Genomic DNA, 27,498 nt, shown 5'->3' with positions numbered 1-27,498 from the left:
TCTTCCCGCTTTTCTTTCCCCAGCCAAATGTCCTCCTCTTCTAAATATTTGACTTACACAACTCTTATAGACTTGTTCTCTAGTATGTATTACAATCATGTATTATGCATTATAATCATGTACTATTATGTATTATACTATTTTGTATAATAACTATTTTATATCATAATAATGTTCCTGATTATAAAATACAGAAATATTTTCTGTGCTAAATTTCAATTGCTTGAAAGTAGGAAAGGTCCTATTTGCTTTATCCTCCGCAGCACCTGTCTTCAATAAATAATGTCTGAACTGCATTGTGTTGCATTGAGTTTTCTGATATGCATAACAAATTTTCAGGGAAAATTATTTCTAAAATTAAACAAAGACTATCAAAAATCCAAAAGCCGTGCCGTATATACCTTCTATATCTTGGCACAAATTTTCATTTTTTAAAACATTAGAGGGCTTCCCTGGTTGCGCAGTGGTTGAGAATCTGCCTGCTAATGCAGGGGACACGGGTTCGAGCCCTGGGCTGGGAGGATCCCACATGCCGCGGAGCAACTAGGCTCATGAGCCACAACTACTGAGCCTGCGCGTCTGGAGCCTGTGCTCCGCGACGAGAGGCCGCGATAGTGAGAGGCCCGCGCACTGCGATGAAGAGTGGCCCCCGCTTGCCATAGCTAGAGAAAGCCCTCGCACAGAAACGAAGACCCAACACAGCAAAAATAAATAAATAAACTCCTACCCCCAACATCTAAAAAAAACAAAAAACATTAGAAAATAATTAAAAAAAACTAGATTAATTTCACAAACAATATTTAACTTAGAAATGTTAACCCAGTCCCTGTAACAGTGACAAGTTTGTGACTATGGTTCACCTTAAGGGATTTGGTAACAATACATTTTTCTCTCCCAGACAAATTAAGTTATTCTAGACAAGCATGCAGTATTTTGTTAGCAAAATGTAGCTGCTTGTGTCTGCATTGCAATTTTACTAATTGGCACATATATGATGTAGAGACTGAAAAACAAATGTTGTTTTGCAAAGAGGTTTTCTGTTTTCACAAAAACACCCACTCTTGCTGAGAATGAATAATTTCGACCTAAAAGTTTCCCCCAGAAAACTTTGAAAAAATCCTTTAGTTTGATCAATCTTCCTCCATGTTTTTCTGGTTATTTGACAGCTGCATGAAAATATGTTCTTTGATTTAGTTATTCATTTTCTTAATAACCATAACTGAGTATTAGCAGTATAATTTCTTGAATAATGTTCATCAGATTCTCCTCTAATGACATCAACCCGTTTTGTTTTTTTTCCTGAAGCTCTCACTCCCCAAGGACCATTCTCCATCGTGATATTGTTTGTAACCATATGCAGTGGACCTCTTGTTTGTTTGCTTTTCAGTTTTGCTTTGTTCACCCATCTTCTTCATAGCCCATTCTTTTGTTTTCTTTGGGGGAAATTCCCTTCCCAACATCCTCAGTCCTTGTGGTCTGTGTTCGTGGAGCTGACGCTACCCTAAGCACCAAAAATGGGCACGTTCTAGCCGGAGAAGTCAGATTATTTTATCTCCTGACTACGGTGTTTAGTTCACAAAGGAATAATGAATCAAGTTGAATTCACAAGAATCAGGCCAGAGACTGGTGGGAATCCTTAGAAAAGGTTCTCTCTTTCTATTTGGGTTGCTAAACAGGAAGGATATAGCTTAGACATTTCTTGGTGGCGGGGCTGGGGGAGACCTGAAGAGGAAACCAACACAGGAAAGCAGAACAAGAGGTGGAGAAAGATTTCTGATATAACTACTTGTGCACTTGGATTCACGACTTCTCTGGATTTTTAATTATGTAAGCCATTTTTTTTTAATTAAGCCAGTTTGTAAGTTAATAAATTCCCTCTTTTTTATATTTAAATTACTTGGAACTGATTTTCTCTCCCTTGCAAATGAAAAGAATCATAGCTGGTATACCATGGGGCACCATATGCTCTTCAACCGCCTTCCTCTCTAACCAAAGACCAGTGTCAGCCTGGCCTCCTCCTCTGCTCTGCAGCTGTGATTATCACGCCTCTTTTCAGGGCCTGATATATAACCTTCATCTGCAAAGTCCAGAAACACCTTTGGGCTTTATTCTAATTATCCTCAACTTCTCTCTATCTACCAGTGCACTGTGCAATGTCATTTTTTAAATGTTGATTAATCTCTGAACATGTTTTAATTCCGTCTGCTTCTTTCATATTTCCCAAAATATGCTTTAAATTTTTAAATTATTTTAAATAGAGACACAATAAAACATATAGAAATAATTCACAGCAAACATATAAATTAATAAGGTCACTGATGGGGGCTTTGAGATCCATATTCTGCAAATTGGTGGTTCTAAAATAGGCAGAGCAAGTAGCTAGTATAGGTGGAGGACTTAGAAGGCCCCCACTTGACCTCCTAACTGTACCACCTCATTTCTATCCTAGCACCTGTGAAACCACCATTAATAATTTTACCATTTGATATATATATACACATATATCTATATATAGATATAGATATACACAATGGAATATCACTCATCCATACAAAAGAATGAAATAATACCATTTGCAGCAACATGGATGGACCTAGAGATTATCATACTAAGCAAAGTAAGTCAGAGAAAGACAAATACCATATGATATTACTTATATATGGAATCTAAAAAATGATACAAATCAACTTATTTACAAACAGAAACACACTCACAGACATAGAAAACAAACTTATGGTTACCAAAGGGGAAAGGAGGAGGTGGAGGGATAAATTAGGAGTTTGGGATTAACATATACACAATACTATATATAACAGATAAACAACAAGGTTCCACTGTATAGCACAGGGAACTATATTCAATATCTTGTAATAAACAATAATGAAAAAATATGAAAAAGTATATATATGTATAACTGAATCACTTTGCTGTACACCAGAAACTAATACAACATTGTAAATCAACTATACTTCAATTTTTTAAAATTAAGTAATAATAATCTTGCCATTTGATTTTTAAAAAGTGAGCTGGACGGTAAACACATTGCCCAAGTTTTGCACACTAAAAATCCAAATTTATGGCATGACATCCATGAGTGTATCCATGGGAAAAAAGGGAAAATATGACAGTGTAAGAAAATCCTAGAAAATCCACTCCTCATGGGCTCTGAAAGACACCACCATGCTGTTTCATGTTGCACATGAATAAAATTTTCATTAGGTCAGACTGATACACCTACAGAAGATCCTGATTTTCTACAAAAGATTATAAAATACTGGAATAGGAGTTGAAATAAACTGCTCTGCCATGCTCAAAAAAATTGACATGTGTAAATTCTCCAAGCTTCATTTTCTTCATCAAGCCTGTTGACAAGGGACATTATATTATTTGACTTTTATCTCACTATTCAGAAAGGATGATCGAAGCAGCTTTAATAACAGATCAGTTTCATTAATAAAACCTCTGCTCTACTCCAATTTACATGAGCTTCATTATGAAAAGTAACTGGCCACTCTGAATTTACTGAGGAGTCAGCTAATGCTGAATATAAAAGCACAGGAAGATTTAAGAGGAAGACCTGATTCAAGGTCATATATGTTGTAAAGAAAGCTGAGTGATCCTTAGAGGGGGAAAAAAAAGTTGGGCCTACTTAAAAAACACTCAACCTGAAATTAAGCTTTAAATTTTGAATAAACAAATGTCTTGCTGGACAGAAAAATCTAGTGCCCCAAACCCAATGGACACAAGAAAATGGTTTTGTGACCTTGTCACTGTCAGACATCAATGTCATAATAATTGAAAACTGGGTACTGGCTGATTTTGTCATCCCTCCTCTTGAACATCTTATTCCAATAACTCATCTAACGTAACTGTCAGAGTTGGGGAGTGATGACAAGGCCCCCATCACAAATCTGTGATACACAGTTAAATTTAAAAGGTTCTTATTTCACATGCAATACTGAACAGTCTTTTTAAATGAATAAGATCACTGGAGCTTTCAATTCCAATACAATGTTTCTGACAGCCAGTTCAAAATGCACATGTGTGACGGGCTTGGGCTATACATTTTGAAAGAGCAAATGATAAGGTTATAATTCTAGTACTTCTTCTTCCCCAATCGCATTATGGAAGAGTGATAGTGAACAACCTTTAGAATTCCCTCCAGTTGAGAGTGTGCAAATCAGAAAAGTGAATGTATTCCCTTGCTTGTATTTAGTAGTAAGGCTCAATGATGTATGTTTCGCCCTCAGCGTGGAGACTGGAAATTATATATATATATATATATATATACACACACACACACACACACACACACACACACACACATATAAAATACCTGAAATGTGTAAAATTTTAATATATTATATATTTAATATATAATATGTGTAATACATGAAATATGCAAAAATTTAAAATATTTTTTATATATTATATATATATTAGGACAGATTCTGAAGGTATTAAGAAGGTCTAGGAATTCAGAGGGTTCCACAGGTACATATGTGTCTGTTTTACACAGATTATTCAAATCTGACCAAAAATAACACTTTGTAGAAGGCTCTCTCCTCCAACAATCGAAATTCTATCCAATCCTGAATCCCTGTTCAAGGTCTACCTTCTCTGTGATCTTCCCTAATAAATCCAGCCCACATCCTCCCTTCTCTCTCAAATGTGATTTCTACTTCACCACCACCGTCACACATTTACTGAGTACTTACTGAAATGCAGGACCTTATTCCTGAAGTCATCAGGCTGTTCCTAAGCTTGAAACAGTTTAAAGTTTGCAGTGAAGACAGATGCAGACACACAAAAAAGTATAAACAATCGCCCACAGTAGTTGTAGATCACAGGGTAAATGAACACAGGAATGCGGAGGAGGATGGGGTCACAAAGGCTGCATTAGTCAGAGGGAAGAAGGGTTTATGGAGGAGGTAGACTTCAAATTTGTCCTGGAAGAAGAGTCCCTCTCATACAGCCAGAATAGAAGAGAAAGGCCTGGCAGCGTGAACAAGATGTAGAGGCAGAGACAGACCAACATAGGACCGATGGGAAGGTTTGGGGAACTCACACGTTCTCTTCATCTGTGGATTTATCCATCACTAAAGGTGATCTCACCTGTGCTTGAGGGAAAACTCGCTAACCAAAGAGTGAAAGAAATGCAACAGCATGTACTTCTAAAATAATTTAGTTTAGGTAGCATTAGCAAGACAGCAAAAGGATGCCAAACTACCACTGGGGTCCACACTGACTAGGGTCCATTTTTACTGGTTGTCTAAATTTGGGCCACAAGCTCAATAACTGAGAACGAGTCCAGTTAACTCTCACATTTGAGGTAGGAGCCTTTCACTTATGAACCATAATGTAAATAGTAAAAAAGGGACTTTCCTTAAAAGTCACAATTGAATTTGAAATCCCTGGTGTGGGATTGGACTAAAGCAACATAAAAAAATTAATAGGACTTACTCCCAAGTGCTTACTCCCTACTGCCCTTTAACCTCTATGGAAAACATACAGAGATTCAGAGACTTATGCTTTGCTAAGAGCTATTCTGCAGAAACCCAAGTTTCCCTCCCAACAGCCCAGTGAGTCTCAATCTTGGTGGCATATTAAAGGCACCTGGATTAAAACCCACTAAACACAGTATCTACCTGGTCCACGAACTCAGAATCTTCAAGGGTGGAGCCCAGACAGGCTATCTTCCCGTGCAGCAGAGCTAAAAGAACGACTGACATCTCCCTTCTTACAACCACCAATGCCCTTCCCAGTTTAGGAAAGGCTCAACCATCTGCCCATTTACCATCATTTTGTGAAAACAGGGGGACACAGCACAGCATATATAAACTTTTAAACTTAAATAAACTTTTGTCTTAACTATCAATACTGGGCATAATTGACTAAGCAATTAGTAAAAGAATCAGAAAAAAATCGAGCAATGTAGGCAGAGGTTTTAAGGAAAGTGGTGAAAGAAAACAAGAGAGACAAGAAAAATAAGAGTAATGAATCATTTTTAGAAATAAAATGTCCTAAAATATACAAGTGTAGCCAATATTAACTCAGTTAATATTTAGGATGACATAGGTATTAACCACTATGACAACAGTAATACCTACCAGTTTTTAATTCTTGCTAGAGGTCACTCAGAGTATTAAGTGTTTTGTATATTAAACTCAATCTTACAACAGTTCTGTGAGAGAGAGTACCCTATTTTATAGATGAAGAAATAAGGCTCATAATAATTAAGTGATTTTCCCTGATGCAACCTAGCTAGTGCCTGAACCAGTTTTCACACAGATTTACTGATTCCTAAAGTGTCACAAAAGCAATTTGATTCAGTTATCATACACCAGTATCATCCAAGGGCTCAGCTTACAGCCCTGAGCTGTAGCTGAGAGGGGAGGTGGAGGGATGGGGTGGATATGAATTGATATAAATGACTTTTGAGTCCAGTTAGTCCTAATTTAGGGCAGAAATCATTTAGTTTGTAATTTGTTGATCTGGGGTTAATTTCTGACTTATTGGGTGGGCTGTTTCAAACTTCTCTTCCTATCGGCAGCTTTCATTCATGGACCCAGTTTGCCAAGAATTCCCAATATTTTTGGAGCAAAAAAGACTGTAACTTGTTTTTGGAGCCAATTCTTTTCATGTGACTAGTCTTTAAAACATTGTTCTTTTTCAAAATAGGTGGATACTGGTAATGAGCCAGACTTAAGGTAAAGGATAATACTTTAAAGTTTCATGTAATCATTTCAATAAGTTCTTGAAAGTGTTTTTAGCTTTAACAAAGCTCTGTATATGAGTGAGCGCATTCTGTTTATAGAATGGAGAATTAAGGAGCACACTCCAACCTAACTCATCCAAAGGGTCAAAGCAGAGAATAAAAACAATTCCCTATGCATAGCATGAGGCCCCCATCCTGAAAGTACTCTGCTATCTAATTTAAAGCCTGCCTCACTCTAGTTACCAAGAGGAAACATGCCACAATTCCAGCTAAAGATTAGAATGTGTTTCCCAGAGACCGAAGGAAAACCCGCTCCCACACTGAAGATAGACCCTTGAAAACCCTAACTTACTTTCCTTATTTGTTGCTCAACATGTCATCCTGCTTCTCATAATTTATCCCAGATCTTTCTATGGAAACTATAGTATTTGCTCAAAAAGGACAAAGAAATGGTAAATCATCAAACACTGATCACCACGTCAAAGGAATAGATATTTCTTTTACTAGGGGAAGACACAAAAAAGATTATTAGGTATTTGTAGTTATAAGTAACAGATGAAGTTTTCCCTTTTATGCATAAAAACCTGGCAATGTCATGATTATATACTCAAAATGTATTACACGTCTAAGAATTAAAATGTGAAGGATATTGTTGTTTTCTGAAAATGCTAATCTTAATTGCCATGAAATTTGCATTTCGTATCATTTGAAGTCTGAATATGAGCATACTTGATATGAATCCAATATCACTCACAATTTTTCTTTATTTTGTTACTCTCGACCTTGATATAAAAACACAGAAGGCAGGAGAGAGGGAAGATGGCGGAAGAGTAAGACGCGGAGATCGCCTTCCTCCCCACTGCTACACCAGAAATACATCTACACGTGGAACAACTCCTACAGAACACCAGCTGAACGCTGGCAGAAGACCTCAGACCTCCCAAAAGGCAAGAAACTCCCCCACGTACCTGGGTAGGGCAAAAGAAAAAGAATAAACAGAGAAAAAAGGATAGGGACGGGACCTGCACCAGCGGGAGGGAGCTGTGGAGGAAAGGTTTCCACACACTAGGAAGCCCCTTCGCGGGCCGAGACTGTGGGTGGCGGACGGGGAAAGCTTCGGAGTAGCGGAGGAGAGCACAGCAACAGGGGTTGCTGTGTAGCGGAGGGCAAAGCGGAGAGATTCCCGCACAGAGGATCGGAGCTGACCAGCACTCACCAGCCTGAGAGGCCTGTCTGCTCACCCGCCGGGGCGGGTGGGGGCTGGGAGCTGAAGCTCAGGCTTCGGTTGGAGCGCAGGAAGAGGACTGGGGTTGGCGGCGTGAACACAGCCTGCAGGGGGTTAGTACACCACGGCTAGCCAGGAGGGAGTCCGGGGAAAAGTCTGGACCTGCCGGAGAGGCAAGAGACATTTTCTTCGCTCTTTGTTTCCTGGTGCGCGAGGAGAGGGGATTAAGAGTGCTGCTTAAAGGGGCTCCAGAGACAGGGGCAAGCCGCGGCGAACAGCGCGGACCACAGAGACGGGAGTGGGACGCTGGGGCAGCTGCTGCCGCGGCCAAGAAGCCTGTGTGCGAGCACAGGTCACTCTCCACACCTCCCTTCCTTCCGGGAAGCTTGTGCAGCCTGCCACTGCCAGGGTCCTGGGATCCAGGGACAACTAACCCGGGAGAACGCACGGCGTGCATCAGGCTGGTGCAACGTCACGCCGGCCTCTGCCGCCGTAGGCTCGCCCCACACTCTGTACCGCTCCCACCCCCCGGCCTGAGTGAGCCGGAGTCCCCGAAGCAGCTGCTCCTTTAACTCCGTCCTGTCTGAACGAAGAACAGACGCCCTCAGGTGACCTACACGCAGAGGCGGGACCAAATCCAAAGCTGAGCCCCGGGAGCTGTGCAAACAAAGAAGAGAAAGGGAAATCTCTCCCAGCAGCCTCAGGAGCAGTGGATTAAATCTCCACAATCAACTTGATGTACCCTGCATCTATGGAATACCTGAATATACAACCAATCATCCCAAATTGAGGAGGTGGACTTTGAGAACAAGATATATTATTTTTTCCCCTTTTCATCTTTTTGTGAGTGTGTGTGTGTATGCTTCTGTGTGAGATTTTGTCTGTATAGCTTTGCTTTAACCATTTGTCCTAGGGTTCTGTCCGTCCTTTTTTTTTTCTTTTTTTACTTAAAAATTTTTTTTTCCTAATAATTATTTTTTATTTTAATAACTTTATTTTATCTTACTTTATTTTATTTTATCCTCTTTCTTTCTTTCCTTCTTTCTACTTTTTCTGCCTTTTATTCTGAGCCATGTGGAAGAAAGGCTCTTGGTGCTGCAGCCATGATTCAGTGCTGTGCATCTGACGTGGGACAGCCAACTTCAGGACACTGGTCCTCAAGAGACCTCCCAGCTCCATGTAATATCAAATGGCGAAAATCTCCCACAGATCTCCATCTCAACACAAACACCCAGCTTCACTCAACGACCAACAAGCTACAGTGCTGGACACCCTATGCCAAACAACTAGCAAGATGGGAACACAACCCCACCCATTAGCAGAGAGGCTGCCTAAAATAAAAGTAAGGCCACGGACACCCCCAAACATACTGCCAGACGTGGACCTGCCCACTAGAAGGACAAGATCCAGCCTCATTCACCAGAACACAGGCAGTAGTCCCCTCCACCAGGAAGCCTACAAAACCCACTGAACCAACTTTAGCCACTGGGGACACACACCAAAAACAACGGGAACTACGAACCTGCAGCCTGCAAAAAGGAGACCCCAAACACAGTAACATAAGCAAAATGAGAAGACAGAAAAACACACAGCAGGTGAAGGAGCAAGATAAAAACCCACCAGACCTAACAAATGAAGAGGAAATAGGTAGTCTACCTGAAAAAGAATTCAGAATAATGATAGTAAAGATGATCCAAGATCTTGGAAATAGAACAGAGAAAATGAAAGGGACATTTAACAAGGAACTACAAGAACAAAAGAGGAAACAAGCAACAATGAACAACACAATAAATGAAATTAAAAATACTCTAGAAGGGATCAATAGCAGAATAACGAGGCAGAAGAACGGATAAGTGACCTGGAAGATAAAAGAGTGGAAATAACTACTGCAGAGCAGAAGAAAGAAAAAAGAATGAAAAGAACTGAGGACACTCTCAGAGACCTCTGGGACAACATTAAATGCACCAACATTTGAATTATAGGGGTCCCAGAAGAAGAAGAGAAAAAGGAAGGGACTGAGAAAATATTTTAAGAGATTATAGTTGAAAACTTCCCTAATATGGGAAAGTAAATAGTTAATCAAGTCCAGGAAGCACAGAGAGTCCCATACAGGATAAATCCAAGGAGAAACACACCAAGACACATACTAATCAAACTATCAAAAATTAAATACAAAGAAAACATATTAAAAGCAGCAAGGGAACAACAACAAATAACACACAAGGAATCCCCATAAGGTTAACAGCTGATCTTTCAGCAGAAACTCTGCAAGCCAGAAGGGAGTGGCAGGACATATTTAAAGTGATGAAGGAGAAAAACGTACAACCAAGATTACTCTACCCAGCAAGGATCTCATTCAGATTTGATGGAGAAATTAAAACGTTTACAGACAAGCAAAAGCTGAGAGAGTTCAGCACCACCAAACCAGCTTTACAACAAATGCTAAAGGAACTTCTCTAGGCAAGAAACACAAGAGAAGGAAAAGACCTACAATAACAAGCCCAAAATAATTAAGAAAATAGGAATAGGAACATACATATCAATAATTACCTTAAATGTAAATGGATTAAATGCTCCCACCAAAAAACACAGAGTGGCTGAATGGATACAAAAACAAGACCCATATATATGCTGTCTAAAAGAGACCCACTTCAGACCTAGGGACACATACAGATTGAAAGTGAGGAGATGGAAAAAGATATTCCATGCAAATGGAAATCAAAAGAAAGCTAGAATACCAATTCTCATTTCAGACAAAATAGACTTCAAAATAAAGACTATTAGGAGAAACAAAGAAGGACACTACATAATGATCAAGGGATCGATCCAAGAAGAAGATATAACAATTGTAAATATTTATGCACCCAACATAGGAGCACCTCAATACACAAGACAAATACTAACAGCCATAAAAGGGGAAATCGACAGTAACAAATTCACTGTAGGGAACTTTAACAACCCACTGTCACCAATGGACAGATCATCCAAAATGAAAATAAATAAGGAAACACAAGCTTTAAATGATACATTAAACAAGATGGACTTAATTGATATTTATAGGACATTCCATCCAAAAACAACAGAGTACACATTTTTCTCAAGTGCTCATGGAACATTCTCCAGGATAGATCATATCTTGCATCACAAATCAAGCATAGGTAAATTTAACAAAATTGAAATTGTATCAAGTATCTTTTCCGACCACAAGGCTATGAGACTAGACATCAATTACAGTAAAAGATCTGTAAAAAATACAAACACATGGAGGCTAAACAATACTCTACTTAATAACGAAGTGATCACTGAAGAAATCAAAGAAGAAATTTAAAAAATACCTAGAAACAAATGACAATAGAGACATGACGACCCAAAACCTATGGGATACAGCAAAAGCAGTTCTAAGAGGGAAGTTTATAGCAATACAATCCTACCTTAAGAAACAGGAAACGTCTCGAATAAACAACCTAAACTTGCACCTAAGCAATTAGAGAAAGAAGAACAAAAAAACTCCAAAGTTAGCATAAGGAAAGAAATCATAAAGATCAGATCAGAAATAAATGCAAAAGAAATGAAGGAAACGATAGCAAAGATCAATAAAACTAAAAGCTGGTTTTTTGAGAAGATAAACAAAATTGATAAAACATTAGCCAGACTCATCAAGAAAAAAAGGGAGAAGACTCAAATCAATAGAATTACAAATGAAAAAGGAGAAGTAACAAGTGACACTGCAGAAATACAAAAGATCATGAGAGATGACTACAAGCAACTCTATGCCAATAATATGGACAACCTGGAAGAAATGGACAAATTCTTAGAAATGCACAAGCTGCCAAGACTGAATCAAGAATAGAAAATATGAATAGACCAATCACAAGCACTGAAATTGAAACTGTGATAAAAATTCTTCCAACAAACAAAAGCCCAGGACCAGATGGCTTCACAGGCGAATTCTGTCAAACATTTAGAGAAGAGCTAACACCTATCCTTCTCAAACTCTTCCAAAATATAGCAGAGAGAGGAACATTCCCAAACTCATTCTACAAGGCCACCATCACCCTGATACCAAAACCAGACAATGATGTCACAAAGAAAGAAAACTACAGGCCAATATCACTGATGAACATAAATGCAAGAATCCTCAACAAAATACTAGCAAACAGAATCCAACAGCACATTAAAAGGATCATACACCATGATCAAGTGGGGTTTATTCCAGGAATGCAAGGATTCTTCAATATACGCAAATCAATCAACGTGATACACCATATTAACAAATTGAAGGAGAAAAACCGTATGATCATCTCAATAGATGCAGAGAAAGCTTTCGACACAATTCAACACCCATTTATGATAAAAACCCTGCAGAAAGTAGGCATAGAGGGAACTTTCCTCAACATAGTAAAGGCCATATATGACAAACCCACAGCCAGCATCGTCCTCAATGGTGAAAAACTGAAAGCATTTCCAACTAAGATCAGGAACAAGACAAGGTTGCCCACTCTCACCACTATTATTCAACATAGTTTTGGAAGTTTTAGCCACAGCAATCAGAGAAGAAAAGGAAATAAAAGGAATCCAAATTGGAAAAGAAGAAGTAAAGCTGTCACTGGTTGCAAATGACATGATACTATACATAGAGAATCCTAAAGATGCTACCAGAAAACTACTAGAGCTAATCAATGAATCTGGTAAAGTAGCAGGATACAAAATTAATGCACAGAAATCTTTGGCATTTCTATACACTAATGATGAAACATCTGAAAGTGAAATTAAGAAAACACTCCCATTTACCATTGCAACAAAAAGAATAAAATATCTAGGAATAAACCTACCTAAGGAGACAAAAGACCTCTATGCAGAAAATTATAAGACATTGATGAAAGAAATTAAAGATGACATAAATAGATGGAGAGATATACCATGTTCTTGTATTGGAAGAATCAACATTGTGAAAATGACTCTACTACCCAAAGCAATCTACAGATTCAATGCAATCCCTATCAAACTACCACTGGCATTTTTCACAGAACTAGAACAAAAAGTTTCACAATTTGTATGGAAACACAAAAGACCCCGAATAGCCAAAGCAATCTTGAGAATGAAAAATGGAGCTGGAGGAATCAGGCTCCCTGACTTCAGACTATACTACAAAGCTACAGTAATCAAGACAGTATGATACTGGCACAAAAACAGAAATATAGATTAATGGAACAGGGCAGAAAGCCCAGAGATAAACCCACGCACATATGGTCACCTTATCTTTGATAAAGGAGGCAGGAATGTACAGTGGAGAAAGGACAGCCTCTTCAATAAGTGTTGGTGGGAAAACTGGACAGGTACGTGTAAAAGTATGAGATTAGAACACTCCCTAACACCATACACAAAAATAAGCTCAAAATGGATTAAAGACCTAAATGTAAGGCCAGAAACTATCAAACTCTTAGAGGAAAACATACGCAGAACACTCTATGACATAAATCACAGCAAGAAGCTTTTTGACCCACCTTCTAGAGAAATGGAAATAAAAACAAAAATAAACAAATGGGACCTAATGAAACTTAAAAGCTTTTGCACAGCAAAGGAAACCATAAACAAGACCAAAAGACAACCCTCAGAATGGGAGAAAATATTTGCAAATGAAGCAACTGACAAAGGATTAATCTCCAAAATTTACAAGCAGTTCATGCAGCTCAATAACAAAAAAACAAACAACCCAATCCAAAAATGGGCAGAAGACCTAAATAGACATTTTTCCTAAGAAGATATACAGGGTGCCAACAAACACATGAAAGAATGCTCAACATCATTAATCATTACAGAAATGCAAATCAAAACTACAATAAGATATCATCTCACACCGGACAGAATGGCCATCATCAAAAAATCTACAAACAATAAATGCTGGAGAGGGTGTGCAGAAAAGGGAACACTGTTGCACTGCTGGTGGGAATGTGAATTGGTACAGCAACTATGGAGAACAGTATGGAGGTTCCTTAAAAAACTACAAATAGAACTACCATACGACCCAGCAATCCCACTACTGGGCATATACCCTGAGAAAACCGTAAGTCAAAAAGAGTCATGTACCAAAATGTCCATTGCAGCTCTATTTACAATAGCCATGACATGGAAGCAATCTAAGTGTCCATCAACATATGAATGGATAAAGAAGATGTGGCACATATATACAATGGAATATTACTCAGCCATAAAAAGAAATGAAATTGAGTTCTTTGTAGTGAGGTGGGTGGACCTAGAGTCTGTCATACAGAGTGAAGTAAGTCAGAAAGAGAAAGACAAATACTGTATGCTAACACATATATATGGAATCTAAGAAAAAAAAATGTCATGAAGAACCTAGGGGTAAGACGGAATAAAGACACAGACCTACTAGAGAATGGACTTGAGGATATGGGGAGGGTGAAGGGTAAGCTGGGACAAAGTGAGAGTGTGGCATGGACATATATACACTACCAAATGTAAAATAGCTAGCTAGTGGGAAGCAGTAGCATAGCATAGCACAGGGAGATCAGCTCGGTGCTTTGTGACCAGCTAGAAGTGTTGGATAGGGAGGGTGGGAGGGAGCGAGACACAAGAGGGAAGAGATATGGGAACATATGTATATGTATAACTGATTCACTTACTTATAAAGCCGAAACTAACACACCATTGTAAAGCAATTATACTGCAATAAAGATGTTAAAAAAATTTTTTAAAAACAGAAATCTCTAATGCTAAAATCATAATTCTAAAATTAAAATCATTAATTACCATTCTATCAGCTTGCTAATCTTTCAGGGTTAAGAATAGATTAGTGCATTTTAGCAATATAGGGTTAAAATACAATTAAGGTTGAACTTTGTATTTTTCCACTTAAATGTCCACTTTCTTTACATGCTTATAGGTTAACTCATTTCTACCTCTTTATTTTTTTTAATTTCTACCTCTTTTTATTTTTATTTTATTTTATTTTATTTTTTTATTTTTTTTGCAGTACGTGGGCCTGTCACTGTTGTGGCCTCTCCCGTTGTGGAGCACAGGCTCCGGACACGCAGGCTTAGCGGCCATGGCTCACGGGCCCAGCCACTCCGCAGCATGTGGGATCTTCCTGGACTGGGGCACGAACCCGTGTCTCCTCCATCGGCAGGCGGACTCTCAACCACTGCGCCACCAGGGAAGCCCTGTACCTCTTTTTAAAGCAAAAAAAGAGAGAAGAGAGAGAAAACGACAAAGAAAAACTGACAATGCTTTCAGCATTACTGATGCAATGAAAATAACAGAAATAGTGAGAGAAAAAGAAAACAATTTCATGTACATGTTTCAGGCTAATTTCTTTTCCAAGAAAAAGATTAAAAAAAAAAAAAAAAAAAGAATGAGCCACAGATTGCCCACTCAGTCTATCTTCTCTATTAAAATAACTGCAAAAAAAAAAGGAAGAGAGGGCTAATGGATCATGACAAAATAAAGTTGTCCCTAGTCACATTACAGTCTGCCAAAACTTTTTAAAAAGTCCATTCTTCATTCTTGTCTCTCCCCATTTACCTTGGTTCTTGAAATCACTGATAGAGCAGGATCATGGAGAAAACAACAGTGCCTGAAACTGTGATAGTATACACATAAACAAATGAACTCTTTGATGGATACATCAGACCAAAAATGTCAAATTAGTTCAAATTTTAAATTATTTTACTTAATTTCTTTGGATATTGACCTCTAAAACTTGTTTGTTTGTATAGATACAACCTGTATCATTGCTGAGTTACAAACCAGTAGCTCACAGCATATCATAACCACAGCAGCCCAGTTCAACTCATCAACTTAAAAAGGGAGCAAACTCCACCATCTCCTAGTCTAAGAATTAGTCTCGAAGCTCTACCAACTGGTAGAGAAGGCAAAACAACAAGGAAGTAGATTTGCAAGCCTAAGACATCCTCAAAAAGGCACACTTAGTTTTATAAATTTATATAAAATCAAAGCCCCTCCCTTCCTTGTCCCTTCTTTGACTTTATCCTTGTTCTCTGGGACTATCTCCCTTAGGGTGTAACCGAGAAGGACCCTATGGGGCTCTCCCAGAACAGGACTCTTCACCATGTCCTCCACCTGCCTTTTGTCTGTACAAAAACTTTAGTCAAAGAATAAATTTAATCAGAGAAGTGAGAAAATGCAGAAAGAAATGAAAACAGTCAAGAAAGACAAAAAAAATAATGGTTTAGCGGTTAAAGTCAAGGACCTTTAATTCCTCCCTAATGGCTCTAGATAACATTCTGAGCCAGGTCCTTTGAGCTGTTTTGCAGATACTGAAACCCCCACCAGGTGGAAGAAGTTAACTGTATGGTTACCCACAAGCACGTAGACCACAGACTGGCTGGAACCAGAATGTTCATGATGTTGACTCCCAATTACCTCACCAACAACGAGTCAGAATAATGTCCACAAGCTGACCCCCTTCCTCATCCTGTCTTTAAAAACCTTTCCTTGAAAGCCTTCAGGGAGTTCAGGTCTTTCAAGCACTAGCTGCTTGGACTCCTTGCTTGGCGCCCTGCATTAAATGCAGCACTTTCCTTCACCACAACCCTGTGTCAGCAGATTGGCTTTACTGTGCACAGGCAAGTGGACCCAAGTTTGATTCAGTAACAAGGGTAGTGATGCCAGCCCCTTATTTCCATGAGCAAATATGCTTTACACATCCACTTTTTGTACTATCATGCCCCTGTTGATGGAAGTAGTTTGGTGCTTGGCTTACCATGTTTGCTGACTGACTTGTCCTTCCAGATCAGTAACCCTAGGCTAATTGGTTTTCTCCCAATAACATGAAAACAAATTTTGCTTCCAGTATAATTGTGGAAAGAATTGATTGTACTTCCTAATATATCTTACAGACACCACCTGCTGTCAAATAAATCTTTCTGACTTATCACTATGCTTGTATTTTTTGGTATGTTTCCTAGGATGAGTCTATTTTTCATTAGAGCATTGTAAAGGGATAGATGAGGTTGAAAAAAATACTCTTTACATATGAAGATAAGGAACAGCCTCCTATTTAGAAAGATACTGAAGCTGAGCTCTAAAAGGAGGAAGAAAGCACACTGAACAGATACATGGGGGAGAAAATTACAGACATGGGAAGAGGTAGTGTAAAGTCCCTGAGGGACGAATGAGTGTGCTTGATGTGCAAGGAATAGCAAGAAGGCCAGTGTGATGGAGTAGAGTGGAATAGAGTGAAGTAGAGTGGTGTAAGGGGAGATGGTAGAAGATGAGGACACAAAGGTAGCAGGAGTAGAAGAGGAATGGGAAGCAGACCATATTAGGAACTGTAGACCAGAGCAAAAATTTTTTAAATGTGAAACCATCTTAAAGTTTTGAACAGAGAACTGACAACACCTGTCTCTCATTTTTAATGCTCTATGGAAAAGAGGTTATAAGGGCAGGGTTAGAGCAGAGAGATGCATTAAAATGCTATTGCACTTCTAAGCAATAGATGAGGTGGACCAGCATAGTAGTGGTGGAGGTAGTGAGAAATAGTTCGATTCAAGAAATAATTTGAAAGGAGAAAGAAGAAGGTTGTGGATAGATTGTTGCATGTGGAGTATGAGAGAAAGAGAGGTAAGGATGACTCCAGATTTTTTACATGATCAACTGGAAGAATGAAATTGCAGATACTAAGAAAGAGAAGAAAATAGAGGAACAAATGTAGAGAAAGAAATTAAGAATTTGATTTTACAGTATGGAATTAATAATAGAACTATCATACAATACAGCATTTCTACTTCTAGGCATATATCCAAGGGAGATGAAATCACCATCTCAAAGAGATATCTGCAGTCCCATGTTCACTGTAGCATTATTCACAGTAGCCAAGACATGGAAATGACTTAAGTGCCTGTTGATGGATGAATGGATAAAGGAAATGTGGTGTACAGATAAATAATGGAATATTATTCGGCCATAAAAAAAGAAGGAAATTCTCCCAATGTGACAACATGAATGAATTCTGAGGGTATTATGCTAAGTGAAATAAGTCACACAGAGGAAGATAAATACTGTATGATATCACTTATATGTGAACTTTAAAAACATTAAACTCATGGAAACAGAGAGAATGGTGGTTGCCGGGGCTGAGGGATGGGGAAAACAGGGAGATGTTGGTCAAAGGGTATAAATTTTCAATATAAGATTAATAAGTTCTGAGGATCTAATTACAGCATGGTGACTACATTTAACAATATTGCATTATATACATGAAAGTTGCTATGAGAATAGAGCTTTTATGTTCTCACCATACAGCAAAAACAAAATGGTAATTATTCAGCTTAACAGACATCCACCCTTAAAATAAAGACAAATATTTATTTATTTTTATCCCAGTGTAGTAGCCTAGATAGACCCAATGATTCCAGACTCCAGACCTTTGTAGTCCCATCTCACATTGAATAGGGCTGACCTGTATAACCAATAGGATATTGTGGAAATGATGGTGTATGACTTCGAAGGCTAGGTCATGGAGACATCAGAGCTTCCACCTTGCTCTCTCTTGAATTACCTGCTTGGGGGAAGTCAGCTGCCATGTTTCAAGGACACTTAAGCAGCTCCAGAGAGAAAAGCTCTTGGCAAGCTGCTAATACCTCCTGCCAACAGCTAGCAAAGAGCGGAGGCCTCCTATCAACAGCCATGGGACTAGGAATCTTAAAAGAAGATTCACCAGCTCCATTCAAGCTTTCAGATGACTGCCGCCTTGGCCAATAGCTTGACTGCAGCTGCATGAGGCCCTTAGCCACGACAACCAGCTAAGTTGTTCCCAGACTCCTAATCCACAGAAATGAGAAGAAAGGTTGTTGCTCTAAGCTGCTAAATTAGGGAGTTGTTACGTAGCAATAGATAATGAATACCTCCATAGTCTTTTCTTTCCTATGCCTTCTTTCCCCTTGTCTACACATTTGATTTGGGGTTTGCTTCACTCATAGGAGGACAAAAGTTGGAATAGTGGTTCTCAACTGTGACTGCATACTGGAATTTATTTGGGAAGCTTTAAAAACACTCACACTTGGTTCCCAGCCCCAGAGATTCTGATCTAATTGGTGTGGGATACAGCCTGGACATCAGGATTGAGTATAAATTGTTATGTTCAAACAATACACCACCTGATTTCACATGAGATATAGAGCCAATTTGACCTGCCAAACTTCCTTCCAAAAGTGAAAGGTAGGGTAAGTGTTTTATGGGTCAGAGTCTTCTAGATATGGACTCTGCAAAAAGAGTCAGCAATTAAGGTATGTCTCCCATTATTTGGGATCCATACAGAGCAAATAAAGCCACAGCAGAGGGTACAGAGGAAATACCAGGTAGATGTGGGCTGCTTTCCACCTGTACCCACTTAACACATGCTGCTGTGTACCTACAGTTTCATAAAGGGTGACTTGAACTATTTTCTTCTTTTTACCCAAACTTTTAGCGCATCCAGTCCTCCTCATGCTCCATACACACCACATCCACATCAGTTAAGACACTTTTAACAAGTTAAAAAAAAAAAACCCAATCAGCTTAAAAATAAAAATGTATTCTTTACATGTAGCTGATTCACTTTGTTATAAAGCAGAAACTAACAAAACAAAGCAATTATACTCCAATAAAGATGTTAAAAAATATATATATATCCATTGACAGAAAAAAAAAAGTATTCTTTCAAATGATACAAAACTCAGAGGTAAGACAGTCCAGAGTTGGTTAATTGAGTAGCTCATTGGCATCAGGCACCCAGGTTCATTCCCTCTCTGCTATACTCAGGTGTTCCTCGATGAACACAGTTTCCTCAACTCCAGGAAGAAAGAGAGAAGAACAAAAGAACAGAGAACGTCTCTTCCAATGTATCCTCTTTTACCAGGAAAGGAAAAAAACTCACTCACACACACACACACACACACACACACACACACGACTTCCCATACATCTCATTAATGTGAAAACTAAGTCATATGCTCATTTCAACCAAAACAGGAAAAAGAATAGGAAAACATGATTGCTAAGGCTGGACAAGATCTACCTCACAGGGCTAAGGATAGGATCATACACACATGCTTCCCTCATACCATCAACATCCATATATTCCATTGATTAGAATACTTTCAATTGCAAGTAGCAGATATGTATCAGTTAGCTATCGTGTGCTACAAAACATATAAGCACACAATCTCAGTGGCATAAACAAAAATCATGTATTTCTCAGAGAGCTGCAGGTTAACATATTTGGTTCTATTAATCTCAGCTGGACCCACTCACACATCTGTGTTCCTTTTGATAGGCAGCTAATCCAGGCTGGGCTTGGCTAGGTGGTGCTGCTTCAAAGTTCAGCTGGACTTTGCTCCTCACTGCAGGTTGGGCTGAGGTCTATCCAATATGCATTGATTCTGAGGCACAGGCTAAAGGAGCACAAGGTACCCAAAGAAGCTTTCTCATGTCAGTAGCAGAAGCCCAAGAAGGCAGGTAGAAATGTGATACCTGCTAAGGTCTAACTCAGAACTGACACAAGTATCAAAGTCAAGACATGAGGAAATGCACACCATTTTTATGGAGAGGACTGCAAAGTCACATGGCAAGGAGCTTGAATATAAAGAGAGGTTAAGGACCAAGGTTGGTATTTCTATCTACCACAGATACTAAATCTGGCTCTATTTACCAAAAATAAAATTATTAGAAACATACTGAGGACTCACACAATTGATGGAAACTTAATGATCAGGCTCATAAAATAAACATCTCTAAAATCCAAGGAGCTGGAAGCACAACAATCATTTTTAACAGTAATAATCTGCCAGGATACTGCCACCACTGGACACTCTATGTCACTGCCACTCCGGTGAACCCAGCTGTCCTTTCTTGTATTTACTAATTTAAGGTTTTAAATACCTGGCAGGAGCATCCAGTCAGCTGAGTATAGGTCATGCCCAAGCAGTATCATCAAGATAAGGACCCAACCTTTTGCATTTCCATATTGGGAAGTGGACAATGCCTCCACCAAGACTACTCATAATTAGAGATTCTCTCAAGATATGACGGGACTTAGAAGTCAGAGAGAAAAAGACACAGTGTTAAGTGGCTTCACTAAACTGGAAAATGATAGGGATTCTGTGAATGGATAAAAGATATTCCATTAGAACATCAAAGCATCCCTTAAAAGGGGAGGTATTTCATGCCCAACAACAGGAGGGTGAATCTTTAGATCATTCATGATAAATCATCTGAGGCCTAGCTAGCATTTACTAGTAATACATATTCAAACAACAGTTTCTTTCAGATCAAAGAGGAGAGAGATCTCTTAGCCTTGCAAAACTCTTAATTGCTTTGTGCCCCTGAATATACTTAAGGAAATTAAATATGTTCTCAATTTTATCCTCAGCATTTAAATAATCTAATATACATGCTGATATTTGGTCACTTCATGTTCAAACATGCTGAGGAAAAACTGTTGAGCCTTGCCATTTGCAGCAACACGGATGGACCTAGAGAATATTATGCTTATGGAAATAAGTCAGACATAAAAAGACAAATACTAAATGAAATCTAAAAAATAATGTAAATGAATGTGTATACAAAACCGAAGCAGACTTGCAGATACAGAAAACAAAATTGTGGTTGCCAAAGAGAAGAGGGAAAGGGGAAGGGTCAAATTAGGGATTTGGGATTAACACATACAAACTACTATATATAAAACAGATAGGACTTCCCTGGCAGCCCAGTGGTTAAGACTCCATGCTTCCACCCCAGGGGGCATGGGTTCAATCCCTGGTTGGGGAACTAGGATCCCACATGCCGTGCAGCATGGCCAAAAAAAAAAAGTAAAATAAAATAAAATAGATAAGCCACAAGAATTTACTGTGTAGCACAGGGAACTATACCCATTATCTTATAATAATCTATAATGGAATATAATCTGTAAAAATACTGAATCACTATGCCATACACCTAAAACTAACCCAATACTGTAAATCAACTATACTTTAAAAAAAAAAAAAAAAAAAAAACCATTGCACCTTGACATGTCCTAACTCAAAAGGCTTTTTTATGCTGAGAGTTCTACACTGGGATAGGTGTTTAATTCTACTCATAGCTTTAGGAGATCTTTAAATTCAAATTACTATTATTATGCTTAAATAATGTAATTGCACTCAAGGGACATAGACTGCAGTATCAGATTAGGTCATGAGATTATTACAGCCATGACAAATACACTAAAGAGAGCTGGTTTAATAAATGGCAAGTTTTATTATATGTTTGTAGTAGATCAGGTCTATATCACAAAACAGCCATTTGGTTAGTGAAGAGAAGTGGAGAGGGAGCAGAAAGGAATATTAGAAAAGAGACTGAAGGGAAAGGAGGAGAGTCAGGAAAGGAAGGAGGGAGGGGAAAACGGAGAGAACAGGAATGGGGGGTCAGGCACCTATCACCTCTCATTGCTCTCCACACACAGTGGTCCTCTGGGTTATTGGTGCGTTGTCGTAGTAAGATGGCACAGGATCTGGGCAAGGAAGGTGATGCCTGTTCTCTTTGGCAATTTTCTCCTTAAGCAACTGGGGACACTGCCAACAGGTGAAACATTATGGCTCTCAGTTAACCACACCAACCACAACCACATTGGTAGCCCAGGCTCCTGCGATCCCGAGCCTACTCTTTATCTTCTTTTTTCTGAAAATAGGCAGAACAAGGATATCCTCATCACAAGGTGTCCACTCAAAGGAAAAGGAGTGGAAAGGAATGCAAAGGTAGGGCAATATTCTTAAGACTCTGATTTCTCATCTAAACAACTTTCTGGCCAGCTGTGGTTTTGTTCCCATCACTGCCCTTCTAGAACTCAGACTGTCCCCACTTAATCTCCTTGGCCTTTTAGTTACTCCTGACCATATTCAGAGGAGCTCCACTTCCTCTCTCTGTAGACTACTAGACTGAGTGCCTAGGAAAGAAAACAGAACCACTATTTTCTACACTGAAATTGATAATAGACCCAGGAATCTTAATACATATAATGAAGAAGCTTTCCCAACAATGCCCTGAAAGGTCTCACCATATAGGAAGGAGAATGAATTAAGTAAATTAATTCCATTTAGTTGTATGAGCTGATCAACATGACACAGCTTGGAGAGTTCATCAGTAAAATAAATGGCTTTCTTATTTAGGATATTCTTAAGCTTCTCCATTAAATGTAAATATTTCTGCATGTATACATTTAAATAGGCTATCTAGTTCTAATTAGATCTAAAACGAAAGTGGAGAAAATAGCTGAAATGTTCACGATTTATGCTCAATAAACTACAGTAATTAAATTATCAGAATAGGTTCTTGCATAGAAGAAAACTTTATGTTAAAAATGATATACCCTTTCTCGGACTTCCCTGGTGGCACAGTGGTTAAGAATCCGCCTGCTGATGCAGGGGACATGGGTTGAAGCCCTGGTCCAGGAAGATCCCACGTGCCACGGAGCAACTAAGCCTGTGAGCCACAACTACTGAGCCTGCGCTCTAGAGCCCGTGCTCCACAACAAGAGAGGCCACCACAAAGAGAAGCTTGTGCACTGCAACAAAGAGTAGCCCTCGCTCGCCGCAACTGGAAAAAGCCCACGCATAGCAACAAAGACTTAATGCAGCCAAAAATAAATAAATAAATTTATTATTTTTTTAAATGATATATACCCTTTCTTTATATAAAGAGATCCTAAGACTCCCAATAACTAGTTAGAGGGTCATTCTTTCTCTATTCCTGACTGAAAATGGGCAGACAGTATTTGAAATCATTTTACTTTCTAGCCTTGACAACTCAGTGACAAATGATGGCTTTCAATACCAATGATGGATTTTAGTTCTCAATTGCACTAGTGCTAAAAAGTCCTGATTTCAAAAGAAAAAGAAAAAGAGACCTTCCTATTTTAAATTCCAGAAAACCACTGAATAAGTATAAAATTCTTACTTTCTTGCTTTTTGGTACTTATAGCCTCCAAAAGAATTTTTGTCATCATGTTATTCCTTAATTTATTCCAATAAATGTTCTTACAAGACTCAGATTTACTCAATTATTTGCATGCTTTACCTCTACTATTCAAATTCCTGCCAAAATCCAAATTAATTCTATTGAGCATTATTTCCTGTAGTCAAACAATAAAAGAATATTGTCTAAATGCTAATCTGCTGTTTATTCATTTTCCTCATACAGCTTCAGCCCCCCAGAGTTTGACATTTCAATAAATCCTTAAGAGGGATTATAATGCTGCTTGCTATATTTTGTTTTCTCCAAGAAAATAAATTAAGAAACTTTCCCACCTTTAACCTCTTAAAAAATTATAAAGAAGCCTATCTTTCTTCCTCTAGAAAACAGGCTTTGAATGTGGAATTAATTCCAAGCATCTGGAATAAAGAAACAGTCCCTGGGTAACAGAAGATGATTTCAATGGATTCTAGTGAAAGCTTTCCTGTAATTTGTTTCCTTCAAAACAATCTGATCACCCTCATTCTCACAGGATGCTAAAGCAGAGAATCCCATATGTGCTTATGCAATATTCAAAAGATCCCTGAATTTTTTTTTCTGCAGCTCTAACTACAGCCCTTGGGTGTGCCTGTCATTGGAGGCAATCTGTGCATAGTGGATGGAAAATGCAGTCCATGATGTGGTTCTTAACAGCACAAATTAAAAACAGCTTAACATTTTAGTCATGACTGGGGGGAAATTTAATATGCAGGAGTTAATTAATGTGAAAACAACTAACTGAATTGAGAGCTATGCATAGCTGACTTGCTCATATGGAGTAGGTTATGTCGAAGATCCCAAATCAATCTTATTTTCTTCATGCACTCATTACTTCCAAATACTCACATTGAGCGGGTAGAGCCTGAGCGTTGTGCATGGCCTACGATTGCCTGTTTTTTAAAGCTGATACCATCAAGTAGTTCATGCCCACCACACAGGTCAGATTTACTTCACAGCTGCCCCAAATCATAAGGGCATCACTGCTTCTGGCACTCAGATGTTCACAGTGCATGGCCAGTCTTACCAAGGAAATAAACCCCTGCAGCCAAGGTGTTTCTACAGTTTTTAAATCTGTATTGGTCCATGCAATTGATGAGTGCCAAGAAACTTAGGATTTGTAAAAAGAATGAAACTTCCTCCTAGAAAACAGCTATTGGCTCAAAAAAAAAGTTTCACTGCAATCAAATGCTGCACTTCAAAGCCAATATAAACCACCCTTTCTAGGACCATGTCAGTCAGTTCAGGTGTTTAAAATCCAGAAAAATATTCAAAGTGGAAATCAGTTTACACCTCCAACTTCCTGCTGGAGTGCCCACAGGCTAAGTGCCCACTGGACAGTTGAGTGTTTTGCCACCACTTTCAATTCAATTTGTGTCAGGCCACATCCTAGGGGCACTGAGGTGAGGAAGCCAGGAGACAGCAGGAAACAAGTGTAGTTAGGGAAGAAGAGAATAGCACATGGAGATTTACAACCATATGTCAAGTTGGATAGGAATGAGAGTACAAAGACTGGCCACAGACTAGGGAAGGCTGAGAACATACAGTGATCACTTGAGGGGTGTTTTAAGGGACAGGATGAGTGTGGAGTGCATCACTTCTATCAAACTTTTTCATGGTCCCACCCAACTCAGAAATATAGTCTAGCCATGGGCCCAGGATGGGAAATAAGTGGATTAGGAAATTGGGTTTCATGAATACATGACAGTCCTTGACACAACAGCCTAGAATTTAAATAGTTTTAAGTCTATGAATCCACCAAGCCTTCACTCAAATCCAGCTCTTTTATGAAAATTTTCAATTCCACCTCAGTCAGATAAAGATCTGGCCAGCTTCTGAATACAAACACTGATCTCTCATTTGACAAATAACTCCCTCTTGTGGTATCTCTTTACTTTTATCCTATTGTTTTCTAATTATCATCTTGTTTTTAACATTCTAAGAATAGAAGTTTTGTTTTTCCAAATAGATAATGAGTCACTTATAGGCAGGGAGTATGCCGTATTTCTAGTTCAGACACATATAAACACACAGGCAAATACTTACACACTGCCTCTGACCCTTACGCACATTAGGTATATTACAGGAACGTGGTGAATGAGAACATAAGAATCAGAATGTGTAAAACTAACTCATCAATGCTAAACACTTTTGAGTTTACAACACAAGGTGCAGTGTTTGGGGAACTAGAGATCCAAAAGATGTCAACCAGCGTCTACCTCCTCAACAGACTTTGTAAAGAATGAATATATGCATAAAATCATTCTTTAAATAGCAAATAGGAAGTTCTATATAAAATGGTGGTTTGACTCCATGGATTTATTTCTTGAAACAACTTTAGCATAACATAAAAGAATAAAAAACATTATAAACTTTAAAGGACAAAGGAAATGGGAAAAAAGGCAATGACAAGCAAGATATTTTTATTAAAACTTAAGAGGATGGAAAACAGATTGGGAAGTGGTAAATGACTTGAAGCATAAAGAAAGCTGAAACTTGCAGAGAATGACAATGACGACAAGTAGATTGAGACTCTCTTTAGAACCCTGGAAAGCTCTCAAGAATTGGACGCACCAGGTACCTTGGGAGGCAGAGAAAAGGATGGGACTACATAAGGATTCATTTGATACTACATACCTCCTCTACCCTGCACCAAGTGAGTTTCCCTCCCCATCCCCTCAAGAAAAGAGAAAATGTACTCTTTAGAGAAACTGAGTCCAGGAAGACTTGGGACTCAGCCACACCCAGGCTTAACAGAGAACAAGGTGTGTGTTGAAAACAAGGAATTAAGAAAATGCCTATTAAATAAAAAGATTATTCTGACACTTGTGGAAGACTTTTTTCAGGGAGACTATTACAATGGGGTTTGTAGTGGGGGACAGAGACTGGGTCAACTCTGAATAGAGCAAGAAAAAGTGGAAATATATAGCCAAAGAGCAGGTTGGAAATCAGTGGATGGAAAATTACTAAGAGGAAAACATCAGGAGTAAGGAGAGATTCTGCATAACCAATTTGACAGGATTATTGCTGAAGGCAGGCCAGGGTGATAAGATATCTAGAGTGCAGGATAAGGAATTTGGTGAGATGCCAAAGCTAAGAGATGAAAAACTTGATCAGATATCAATAGTGCAGGATTTTCTCTTTGGTGGGGCTAATAGTGGACTCCAGGAGGGCTCGTACCAAGGAGTACTTCCCAGAGCTTCTACTGCCAGTGTCCTTGTCCCCACATTGAGCCACAGCCGCCCCCCGCCTCTGCAGGAGACCCTCCAACACTAGCAGCATTAACCAAGAAGAACTACAATCCTGCAGCCTGTGGAACGAAAAGCACATTCACAGAAAGATAGACAAAATGAAAAGGCAGGGGACTATGTAACAGATGAAGGAAAAAGATAAAACCCCAGAAAAACAACTAAATGAAGTGGAGATTGGCAATCTTGCAGAAAAATAATTTAGAATAATGATAGTGAACATGATCCAGTACCTCGGAAAAAGAATGGAGGCAAAGACAGAGAAGATGAAAGAAATATTTAACAAAGATCTAGAAGAATTAAAG

General features: G+C 38.8%; 1 protein-coding gene across 22 annotated transcripts in view; it reads right to left on the bottom strand.

The window, feature by feature from the left end:
- LOC308615713 (zinc finger protein 227-like) overlaps positions 1–27,498 on the bottom strand; it is a 379,433-nt gene that overhangs the window by 278,074 nt on the left and 73,861 nt on the right. Inside the window, exon 10 of one of the 22 annotated variants that reach the window (XR_014015542.1) lies at positions 15,486–15,543. The exons of the other annotated variants lie outside the window; for them this stretch is intronic. The gene's annotated coding sequence lies outside the window, so the exon portion shown is untranslated. The remainder of the gene's footprint in view (positions 1–15,485; positions 15,544–27,498) is intronic. 22 annotated transcript variants of the gene reach the window in all.

Source organism: Mesoplodon bidens (genome assembly GCF_964165515.1).
Source record: "Mesoplodon bidens genome assembly, chromosome: 4".
Classification (NCBI taxonomy): Eukaryota; Metazoa; Chordata; class Mammalia; order Artiodactyla; family Ziphiidae; genus Mesoplodon; species Mesoplodon bidens.
The sequence above is the reverse complement of the archived record's forward strand: the minus strand, read 5'-3'. Positions and strand labels throughout refer to the sequence as shown.